At 41.2% G+C, this 10895-nt stretch overlaps 1 protein-coding gene across 5 annotated transcripts in view; it reads left to right on the top strand.

Moving 5' to 3' along the window:
- Nucleotides 1-2871: 2871 nt before the first annotated feature.
- SLC41A3 (solute carrier family 41 member 3) overlaps nt 2872-10895 on the top strand; it is a 67767-nt gene continuing 59743 nt past the window's right edge. For 2 of the 5 annotated variants that reach the window (XM_074283798.1, XM_074283796.1), the window contains exons 1-2: nt 2883-3321; nt 4951-5094. The gene's annotated coding sequence lies outside the window, so the exon portion shown is untranslated. Of the gene's footprint in view, nt 3322-4950; nt 5095-10895 lie in introns of all 5 variants that reach the window. The other 3 variants (XM_074283802.1, XM_074283797.1, XM_074283794.1) reach the window with 2 other exon arrangements.

The following is a 10895-nucleotide window of genomic DNA, read 5'->3' as shown; positions in this document are numbered from 1 at the left end:
AGAACTGGAGGGGACCATAGAAATGACCTAGTCCAATCTTTTCATCTTACAGGTGAGGAAGCTGAGACCCAGACAATTTAAGTAACTTGTCCAAGGTTACACAAGTCACAATTAGTAGGGATGGGATTTGAACCTCTGCCCTCTGACTCCCTATTGATTGATCTTTCTATTGAACAATGCTGCCTCTAGTTACATAGAGTTTGTGTTCTCTCAATAATTATGTTATTTAATCCCAATATGTTAATGTTAGTTAACACTAGAAGAAGAAAATGGAAGGGGAAGAGGAGGAGGAAAAGGAGAAGGAGGAAGGAGGAGGAAGAGGAAGAGGAGAAGGAAGTAGAAGAAGAAGAAATAAACATTCCTAGAATGCTATAGTTGGTAATGAAGCCAAGTATTTGGCAATGGCAATAGGAAGAGAAAGGAAATGACTGGTGTGACAGAAATAGAATTAATAAAGCCTGGTAGTTCATTAGTCTTCTGAGGTAAAGGAAAGGGAAAGAGTCAAAACTAATGTTGAAGTTTGGAGTGTAGGTGGCTAAATAAATGGGGATGCCACCAAAAAAGACACAGATTTGGTGGTAAATATAGTCATCTTGGCTTTAGACATGATGAAGGTAAGTAATCAGTGGGAGAAAAAGAGGGGGGAGAGAAAGGGAGACAGACAGGGACAGAGAAAGAGATACAGAGACAGACAGACAGACAGACAGACAGAGACACAGACAGAGACAGACAGACAGCGATCCTATATGCAACTGGAAATTTAGAAAAGAGGACTAAACAAATGTTCATTTGAACATAAACAATCTTGAATACCTATGTGGGATGGACTTGAGTCCAATGAGGAGGCCACCAATTTGTAGGCAATGAGGAGCCACCAATTTGCAAAGTACTGACAAGTTAGAGGAAAAGCAGAGGCAGCAAATGTGGCCAGTTTTGGTTTGATCTGGTTTGGTTTTCCCTAGGGTTTGACTGAAAATGGAAGAGATATAAAATATAAAATAAAATGACTGTTTGAGGGGATCGTACATAAGATTGTCTGTCTATGAAACCTGGACAATTTATCAGGGCCATGACAGGAAACTAAAGTGATTCAGTTTGAATTGTCTAGGAAGATTCTGAAGATCATCTGATAAGTTAAGATATGGGACACTAAGGTAAACTGCCATTCATTCAAACTTTACTATAAAGGTGCAGCTCCCATGAGCTGGCCACATTATTCCAAGCTCAAACTTAACATTTGCCTAAAAGATTATTTTACAGAAAACTTACATAAGGCAAATGTTCACATGGAATCAGAAGAAGCAACACAAGGACAGTTTCAAAGTCTCTCTGAAGAACTTTGGAATCGATTGCGGGACATGGGAGACAGTGGCACAGAACTATCCAACAAACATGGTGTACCCAAATCAAAGAAGGCACTATGGATCTATGGGCAAAGCAGAATTACAGCAGCTGATCAGTCACCGATGAACACACTGTACCTTGACCTCATAAGGTGATGTTATTTTGGCCCTCTCACATTTTCCACTACTCTATGAACAATCTTTAACATTACCCTGCTAGTTTTCACTTCTGCAAATGAAAATCTGTGTTTAATCTTTACATAGTAAGCTCCTGGAGGGGAGGGATTCTCTCTAACACTCTCTCTCTCTCTCTCTCTCTCTCTCTCTCTCCTCTCTCTCTCTCTCTCTCTCTCTCTCTCTCTCTCTCTCTCTCTCTCTCTTTCTCTCTCTCTCTCTCTCTCTCTCTCTCTCTTTCTCTCTCTCTCTCTCTCTCTCTCTCTCTCTCTCTCTCTCCTCTCTCTCTCTCTCTCTCTCTCTCTCTCTCTCTCTCTCTTTTCCCCTCTCTCTCCCTTTGTCTGTCTCTGTCTTTGTGTCTGTCTCTCTCTCTGTCTTTTCTTTCTGTCTCTGTCTCTCTGTGTCTCTGTCTGTCTCTGTCTCTTTCTGTCTCTCTGTGTCTCTGTCTCTGTCTCTGTCTCTTTCTGTCTCTCTCTGTCTCTGACTTTCTGTCTCTGTCTCTCTGTGTCTCTCTATGTCTCTCTATCTCTCGATGTCTCTGTCTCTCTCTGTGTCTCTGTCTCTCTGTCTCTGTGTCTCTCTGTCTCTCTCTGTGTGTCTCTGTCTCTCTGTCTCTGTGTCTCTGTCTCTCTTTCTCTGCCTCTGTCATTATGTCTCTGTCTCTGTCATACTCTGTCTCATCATTTAGCACAAAGCAAGGGCACACAAGTAGACCTTTGATAGGTGTTTATTAATGAATATCTTCCTCAGCAATAAGGTATGCTTATTAAATATTGTTGAATGAATTCGTGCTTATAAGGATGCATACTTGGGTGGAGGCGTTCTGCAAAGAGAAAGGAGGCTGTGACTGACCACTGTCGTTCCCAGGAAGAAAGTTAGCACAGGGAACACAGTTCCCCTACCGAGGTTCTTAGTTGGAGAAGGTGAAATTGAAAAAAACCAATATATATGTGTGTGTGTGTGTGTGTGTGTTTATATATAAATTATATATATATATGTATATTTATTATAATTGTATATATATATGTATATGTTTAATACAGATAATTACAAAGGAAAGCACTCAGAGGTGGTTTACTTTACAATCCTCTGCACTGTATTTTCTGCGTGTTGCCCAGGACTCCGAAAAGGGGCCCGAGAAGGGCTGCCCACGGGGCACAAAGAAGGTGAAGGCAGAGTTCGCTCTAGGTTAAGGCAGGGGCTGTGCGGGGCGGCTTCCAGCTCTGCTTTCTGTGGGGTAGGAGGGCGGGGCAATGTCTCCGGGACCGAAAGAGCTCGGAATGAAAAAGCCCGCGGAGCCCCAGCCTAGGAGCCGGCGGAGGGAGAAGGGGGGCAGGCCGCTGGGCGTGGCTTGGAGGCGGGCGCGGTCATTCCTGGGCCCTCCACTCTCCCCCGAAGCTCTCCAGGCTCGGGGCGGGGTTTGAGCTGTACTGTTTGGGTTGCTCTATTCACCCCCCCCAATTCCCCCCCCTCAGTTGGGGGAAACACGGGGCAACTCTTCCCCTCTTTGCCAGCGTTTCCCTCTTCGGCTCGGCCGGCCCGTGTGGCCCTGGGCATCCAGCCCTCCGGACCTCCCGCTACCCCGGGCCCAGCTTGCAGCTTGGAAGTAGAGCGGGGCGGGGACAGGGATGGCCCACCCGGCGCGGGCGCGAATTTAGGGCGCCAGCTCTCCCTCCTGCAAGCAAGCGTTAAGAGGTCCCCGCACCCACCCGCTGGCTGAGGAGCTGCGGGAGGCTGGAGCCGGGAACCACAGGGGTGCCCGGCGGCCTCCCCGACCGGACCGGAGTGGAGGGAGGAAGTTTTGGTGAGTGCCGTCGGGAGGGACTAGGGTAGCTCTGGTGAACTGGAGCTCCCTCCATTAGGGAAGGGGCAGAGCTGGCCAGCGTGAGGGAAGGAGGCGCCAGGGAAGCGGAGGGAGCGGAGATGGAGAGCTGCACTTGGAGCCAGAGGTTGAGTTCAAATCCTCCCTCTCCCCTGACTGCCTTTGCCAATGTTCTCAACCGCCAAACGAAGAGTTTGAACTAAATGATCCTGGGCTCCCTTGGAACTCTGCCCATCACATGTGGTAGATCCTCTTTCCCTCTTTGAACCTCAGTTTCCTTTCCTGTAAAGGGAGACTTGTAGACAAAATGAACCCGCGAGTTCAGTCCGGTCACACATCTATTATCCACTGACTCTGGCCGTGGTGGGGTTCCTGCCCTTCGCCTTACAGACTGCCTTTCCCCGGCTGCCCCTGCCAAAGTCGGGGTAAAGGGATCCGATGAAATGCTTCACACTTAGGTGCTGTGACTTAACATGGAGCGGTAATGTGATGTGGCGGAGCCTTGTCAGCAGGAGGCCTGGTTTGGAGTCTTGGCTCCGCCAGCCCCAGAGTGGGCACTTAGCTTCTCTGAACCGCAGGGAACCCATCAGTACTATTGGGATATTAATGAGGCACTGGATGAAAAAACAGGAGACATATTACTCATTCCCTAGGGTCCATCCAGTCACTTCTTCTTAGGCTCCAACTGGGTCATTAATCATCTCCAGGATTTAAGATTTCTAAAGTCCCTTCCTGTTTCACAGTGTTTCTAGTAAGTACTTGTATTAACTATTTCAATAGTAGTCTTTATCATATAAATGTTGCCTGTTGGCAGAATCCATTTCCTGAGGGGTTGCATTTTAAAGGGACCTAGAAAGTGGGGAAAGTGAGATGCTGCATCTAGAGCAGTGAATCTCCCTAAGAAAGCCACTTTGGTAAGGATTCTAGCTTTATAAGGCTATCTGGAAGACATGGAACCAACTTTAAGACACTTATTTTATGCTACTTCCTTCTCTTTACTACACAAAATGGGCTTTTAGCTGCTCATTGGCCTTCTCTTATCTGCCTCTAATTGGCTAAAATTGGAGCTTCCCCCCATGGTTTGCTTGTTGAAATCTTTTTTCTTCCAGGCCCAACTCAGGTATGAGATGAAAGCACCTCAATTTGTAAGAGATTAAGTCTATTGACTTCATTTTTATTTGTACAGGAGAGGAACTGAGGCTTCCAGAGACTATAAAACTTGTTACACTGGTAATAAGAAGACTGGGATCAAGATATCACACCTTCTCACTCCAAAGCCATATACCTAACTTATACCTTACTCTTGTTCTCCTTTCCTTTCCCCAGTTGAAAGCACTATTTCCCTTTTCGTTTTTTTTACAGTATTTTTTCCAGATCTCTTCCTTTGTTCTTGCTAGTCTACCTTCTACATTATTTGTCTGCTGTCATAGTACCATCTTCATTACACTGTATTAATCACCTTTCTATTTGGGTTCTTTTTCTGTCTCTTTTTGGACACAGTAGCAATCATTTATATGGTGCCCTAAGGTTTTGCTCTCTCATTTCATTTGCCTCTTTTATATTATTTGATCCTCACAATAGTCATATGAGGAAGTATTATTATTATCCCAGTTTTACAGATGAAAGAACTGAGACTGCGAAAGATTAAGGGATCTGTCCACTGTCACATAACTAGTATCTGAGGCAGGATTTGAACTTCATTCAGCCTTCCAAGTCCAAGTCCAAGTACCACCTTACTGTCTCCTCTGTTACAATGTAAGCTTGTTTCATTTTTTGAATTTGTATACTTAAAACATAACATTGTGCTTGCTGACACATGGTGGACACTAAGTAAATGTTTGTAGATTGTAAATTATTTGTGCTTTTCTTTCTTGTATTCCTATCCTTGTCTTTTACCCAGAAGAGGAGAGCCTTTTTCATCCTGGATGCTTCAGTGTTTGCTCATGTGGATTCTTACACCCAAGCCATCTGTTCTCTGTAGCCCAGGCCAGAATAGGTGCCTATGGTTGACCTCCCTGATATCAAATGCTGCTTAGAATTGTAATTCATTATTAGGTTCATAACATCTCAGAGAAATCATCTAGTGTAACCCTTGACATTTTACAGAAGAGGCAGATGAGGTCCACTGAGGTAAATTAGCTTTTCTTAGAGTCACCCATAAACAATGACAGAACCAATGAACAAATCAGTTGCTTTCCCCTTAACATGCTATGTGGCTTTTTCTTCTTGCCTCATTTCAAGTTTGAGCCTTAACTAGACTAGGATCAAGATTTAAGTCACACCTTCTCACTCCAAATTAATGGTTGAGGTGCCCAAGAAGATTCTGGGATTTGTGAGTAGAACATTGGACAGGGAAGTCAAGGAAGCTGGGTTTCCCCCTGAATTTTGGTGTGACTGCCACCTCTTTCCCTTTAAAACAAATCTAACTCCCCTTCTCACCCTTCCAGGGAGGACCAAACTAGATACTGGACATGAAAGTAAGTCTGTAGATTTAAAACACTTTCATTTAATTTCTCTGCTACACGAGTGGATATGATTCCTACAAGACTAGTGATGAGATTTCTTGTAACAGGAAAGAGCTCTGAAACAGGACTCAAAGGATCTGGATTCAAATTTTGCCTAATACTACCTGTGTAACTTGAAAAGTCACAGCTTTTCAGGTTTAATAAAATGAAGGACAACTATATGATTTCTAGGATTCCTCCCAGGTCTAGATTCCGGATCCTTTTTATCCCTCCCTATTTTACTCTTTCAGGAAAAACCTCAACAGGAAAAAAGCAACAAAGTGGCTTTAGATCGAAGAATTGGAGAGTGAAGCAAACTTTTTATAGAACACTCAGAATTATTTTCCACTAGTTGTTCTAAACATCACCCCAGATTTTGGGTACCCTTTGGCACCCAGCTTACTTTTGTGTATTGTCTTTCTCTATTAGATGTAAGCTCCTTAAGGTCAGGAGATGTCTTCCTTTTTCTTAGTTGTATCCCCAACATTTAACATAGTGCCTGCCACATGGTAGTCACTTAATAAATTTATATGGACTATTAACTAAGCTGTATTACCCTAAGCAAATCACTTAAACTCTATCTGCATTTTAACATATGTAAAATGGGAATGACATAAGAATAGTACCTACCTCATTGAATTGTTGTGTGATATTTTTAAAAAGGTTCAAGAGACAGTTTCTGGGTAACTTAATCATGTTATTAATAAGTTGTGTGATTTTTTAAAAGATTTGAGATACCTTGTTTCTGGGTAGTTTAATAATTTTATTAATAAGGCCAACATGTTTTCAACCAAAGGATAGTCATTTGACCATCTCTCTTAGACAAAAGGCCCCTCCTGGTGGGCTCAAAGTTTATATGCCCTTGGAAGAGTGAGTATACCTGAGGATGGCAATCAACTCTGATTGGTTGACAATGAGAAAATGAATATTATGTAATGAAAGGAGAGGCTATATATTACAGTAAGGGTGTTGGGGTATGTGACTTGAAACACTCAAATTTTGGTCAAAAAGACTTAGGAAATTCTATATCACTTTTCAGTTAAAAGGGAAAATCCACATTTTCCCAGACTCTGTCTGAGCAAACACAAAGAACGGGAATGTACCCATTAGCCCAGACTTAGAATTTGTTTTACTATTTGATTAAATATTTTTTTCTGATCTATCTTTTTTATTAAAGCTTTTTTACTTACAAAGCATTATGCATGGGTAATTTTTCCAATATTGACCCATGCATAACCTTTTGTTCCAAAATTTCCCTCCTTCCCCCCACCCTCTCCCCTAGCTGGCAGGTAGTCAGTCCAATACATTTTAAATATGTTAAAATACATGTTAAATCCAATGTATGTATACACATTTATGCAAGTATCTTGCTGCACAAGAAAAATCAGATCAAGAAGGAAGAAAAAGAAAAACTGAGAAAGAAAACAAAATGCAAGCAAATAACAACAGAACAACACTAGAGAATGTTGTGTTCCATACTTTTTTCCCCACACTTCTCTCTCTGGGTACAGATGGCTCTCTTCACTGAACAAGTGGAAGTAGTTTGAATCATCTCATTATTAAAGAGAGCCATGCCCATTTGACCTATCTTTTTAAATAAAAAGATAAATGAAATGAATTTGTTAAAGCTATGCTAAATGAGCTTACTTTTAAAGTAAGCACATAGAATGAAAATATTAGAAACAAAATAAGTCACCTTAATTATGCAGTTATCCCTTCCACATAATCTTTCTCCACTGCAATTTTAAATGACCATAGTATTTGATTAAATCTTAACATGAGCAAATCTCTGTCTAGATTTACCACACTGGTTGATTTCTGGATAAGGAAGTAGACAAGTAAAAAGACCTTTCTTATTTGAATAAGTTATTAAATACGAGAGAAATAATGATTTCTCACAATTGTGAAGATCAGATATGAGATATTTGTAAAGTGCTTAGTAAATCTTAAAGTACTATATAATGTTATATATAACATAATATAAGATTACTTTATAATCTGTATCGGTCCTTGGCCTCCCTCTTTGTGTATTTTTACTCCACTTTCTGCCTGTGGAAGAAAAAACTGTATCTAAGTTAAAGCCAGGGTTTTTTTTTTTCTTTTTGAGGATCAGAGTCTTCTCTAGAATCCCCTTGAAACTAAACCTATGGTTCTTAAGATGTGACTGATTTGGCTCTTTTCTTTCAATCACTAATTCACTAATTTAGGAAAGAAAGCTGCTTGGCCCTAGTTCTCCCCCTTTGAAGGTCAGTGTTGGGAGAATTGGGAAGGAAGGACAGTGGACAGCCTGATGCTAGATTTATGGGTGCATTCTCTTTCTAACCTTACTTCATCTCAGGAAAATCAAATTAGGTAGTGTGTCATTGGTTCCTCCCATTGCTTCTGTCAGCACCACATATTAGAGACTCTGGGCCAGGAGGGTTGCACACACCGGTGTCAAAGGATCATTTTTATTATGGAAATATCAGCATGGGCTGTGAGATTCTGCCCTGATTTACCACTAGTCCAACAAAAGGAGTTTTGTCCCTTAATGAAGTGGCCTTCAGGGCACCTTGAATAACTTGGCAAATGGTAGAGTAAATGGAGAGCCTTGGCCTGGGAATTGCAGGATTCCAAACTTCATGGGATTCAGGCCTAGCAAGAAGTTTTGTTGGGTTTACAATAAAAATTCTTTAATATAACTGAGGCATTAAATAACTGGGAAAATATTATGAGTATTAAATTCAGTTATCCTGGGGTTCACAATGCTTTGTTGTGGTGGTGGTTGTTCATGAACAAAAACAAAAACAAAAAATTAGGAGCCCTAATCTAGCTCATTTTGTAGAAGAAAAAACTGAGATTTGGGGCTTCTGATTTTAGATCTATTTCAGAATTCTTTGTCCAGGTTTCATCTTTCTTAAACTGCCTCTATTGACCAGGCCAACTGCTGATAATTCTTTTCACTCAACTTCAGAGATCCTCTACCCTTTTATTTTGTTCGGTTTTTTTTCCCCACCCTTCTCATCTTTTTCTCCTTTGTCTAAGTATACACCTGGTTTTCCTGGTGCTTTCCCATTCAAATACTAACCAGGGCTGACCCTGCTCAGCTTCCAAGATCAGATGAGATTGGGCTCGTGTGGCCTCAATCAAATTGAGACCTGTTAAAACTCTTAAATTAAAAAGGCAAAGGTCTTCCATTGCATCCAGAGCCCTCTCCAGTTGTTTGATCTAGATTTGGCCACTAGACCCAGATGGTATTAGAGAGGAAAGGAAAACTGATGACCTTGCCCAGCCCTCCTTTACTTAAATCTAATTCACTTGCATCACCTCCCTGATGTCATGGTCTTCTTTGAGAACAAAGGACAACTAACAATAACCTCTATTAACTTCCATGGGCTCCCCATCCTCTCCATGTTTTACTCTGCCTACTCATTTCCCCAGACCATGCTATCTCTCCATTTTCCTTCTCATAGCTCTATCACTTCCATAAAGGTGATTCCTTCCCTTCTGTCTCCAATCTTAATATCTTTTTAGAGCCCAGACCTGAATTTCCACCTGCCTCAAGGACATCTCTCTCTGGCTGCCTCCACCAGCTTCTCAAACTTGGCATATTCAAATCAAAGCTCATTTTTCATCCCTCCTAAACTATTGTCAACCTGCTTTCACAATTCCTGTCTGGCATTTCTATCTACCTGGCTTCTTGTATTTGTAACCTTGGGGCTGCTTCTGGCTATTCCCCTTCTCTCATCTATCAGCTATAGTCATCAGACAGCTCCTAACAATTTCAGTTTTACAACATTTCTTGCACCAGCCACCTCCTCGATAGAGCCACTAACACCCTATTTGTTGTTGTTGTTGTCATGTCCAATTCTTCCTGACCTCATTTCTTTTCTTAAATAGTATTTTATTTTTCCAAATACATGAGAAGATAGTTTTCAACATTCATTTCTGTAAAACTTTGTTTCTAAATTTTTCTCCCTCCCTCCCTTACCTTCCTCTTCCCCAAGATAGCGAGCAATCTGATATAGGTTAAATATGTGCAATTCTTATAAACATATTTCCATATTTGTTGTGTTGTACAACTAGAAAAAATCGGCTCAAAAGAGGAGAAAAAAACATGGGAAAGAAAAAAAGAAGCATACAAATAACAAAAAAGTGAAAATACTATGATCTGAGCCACATTCAGTCTCTTTAGTTCTCTTTCTCTAGATTTTCTATCCCAAGCTTGACCCCATTTCTTGACAGAGATACTGCAATGGTTTGCCATATCCTTCTCTCATTTTACAGATGAGGAAATTGAGGCAATCAAGGTAAAATGATTTGCCCAAGGTCACAAGTCTAGTAAGCATCTGAAACTAGTCTTGATCTCAGATCTTATTGATTGCTATTGCTCTATCCTCTGCCCCATTATACTGCTGTATCATAAATCTCGTTGACACTTCCCTGGATTTTTATTGTAATAATCTTCTTATAGGTCTCTTCAACTCCACTCTACCCTTCCTATCACAACCTGTAGATCTGGTCTTGTTTCTCCTGTTCAGATGTTTCACTAGCTCTGTGTCTTTTAAAGTTTTCACTGCCTCAAGACCCTCCACACGATCTTTCCATCTTGTTGAGTAATGTCTGTCTGCTTCTTAGTAACTCCATTTGGGTGGTTTGCCATTTCCTTCTCCAGCTCATTTTACAGATGAGAAAGCTGAGGCAAACTGAGGCTTTCAGTGAGTGACTCAGTAAGTGTTTGAACCTGCCCATTATCCACTATAATACCTCACTACCACCTTTCCAACCTTATCTCATATATTCCTTTAATGTTCTCTATATACCAATTAAACTTTCTGTCACTCTTTCCTAGCTATGTACTGTGCTCTCGAACCTCTTGGCTTCTTTGACCAAGCTACTGTTCCCTATAACAGAGATGCCTTTAATTCAGTTCAACAGACATGAATTAAGTTACTATGTTTAAAAATTAAGTTAAACTATGTTTAAAATTAAATTATGTACTGGGCATTTTAGCTGTAGAGCTCCAGGAGCTTACACTTTATTCCAGGGATACAGAACCAATAGATTTCACTG

This window comes from Sminthopsis crassicaudata, chromosome 1 (genome assembly GCF_048593235.1).
Source record: "Sminthopsis crassicaudata isolate SCR6 chromosome 1, ASM4859323v1, whole genome shotgun sequence".
Classification (NCBI taxonomy): domain Eukaryota; kingdom Metazoa; phylum Chordata; class Mammalia; order Dasyuromorphia; family Dasyuridae; genus Sminthopsis; species Sminthopsis crassicaudata.
This window is presented reverse-complemented; position numbering and strand designations above follow the sequence as displayed.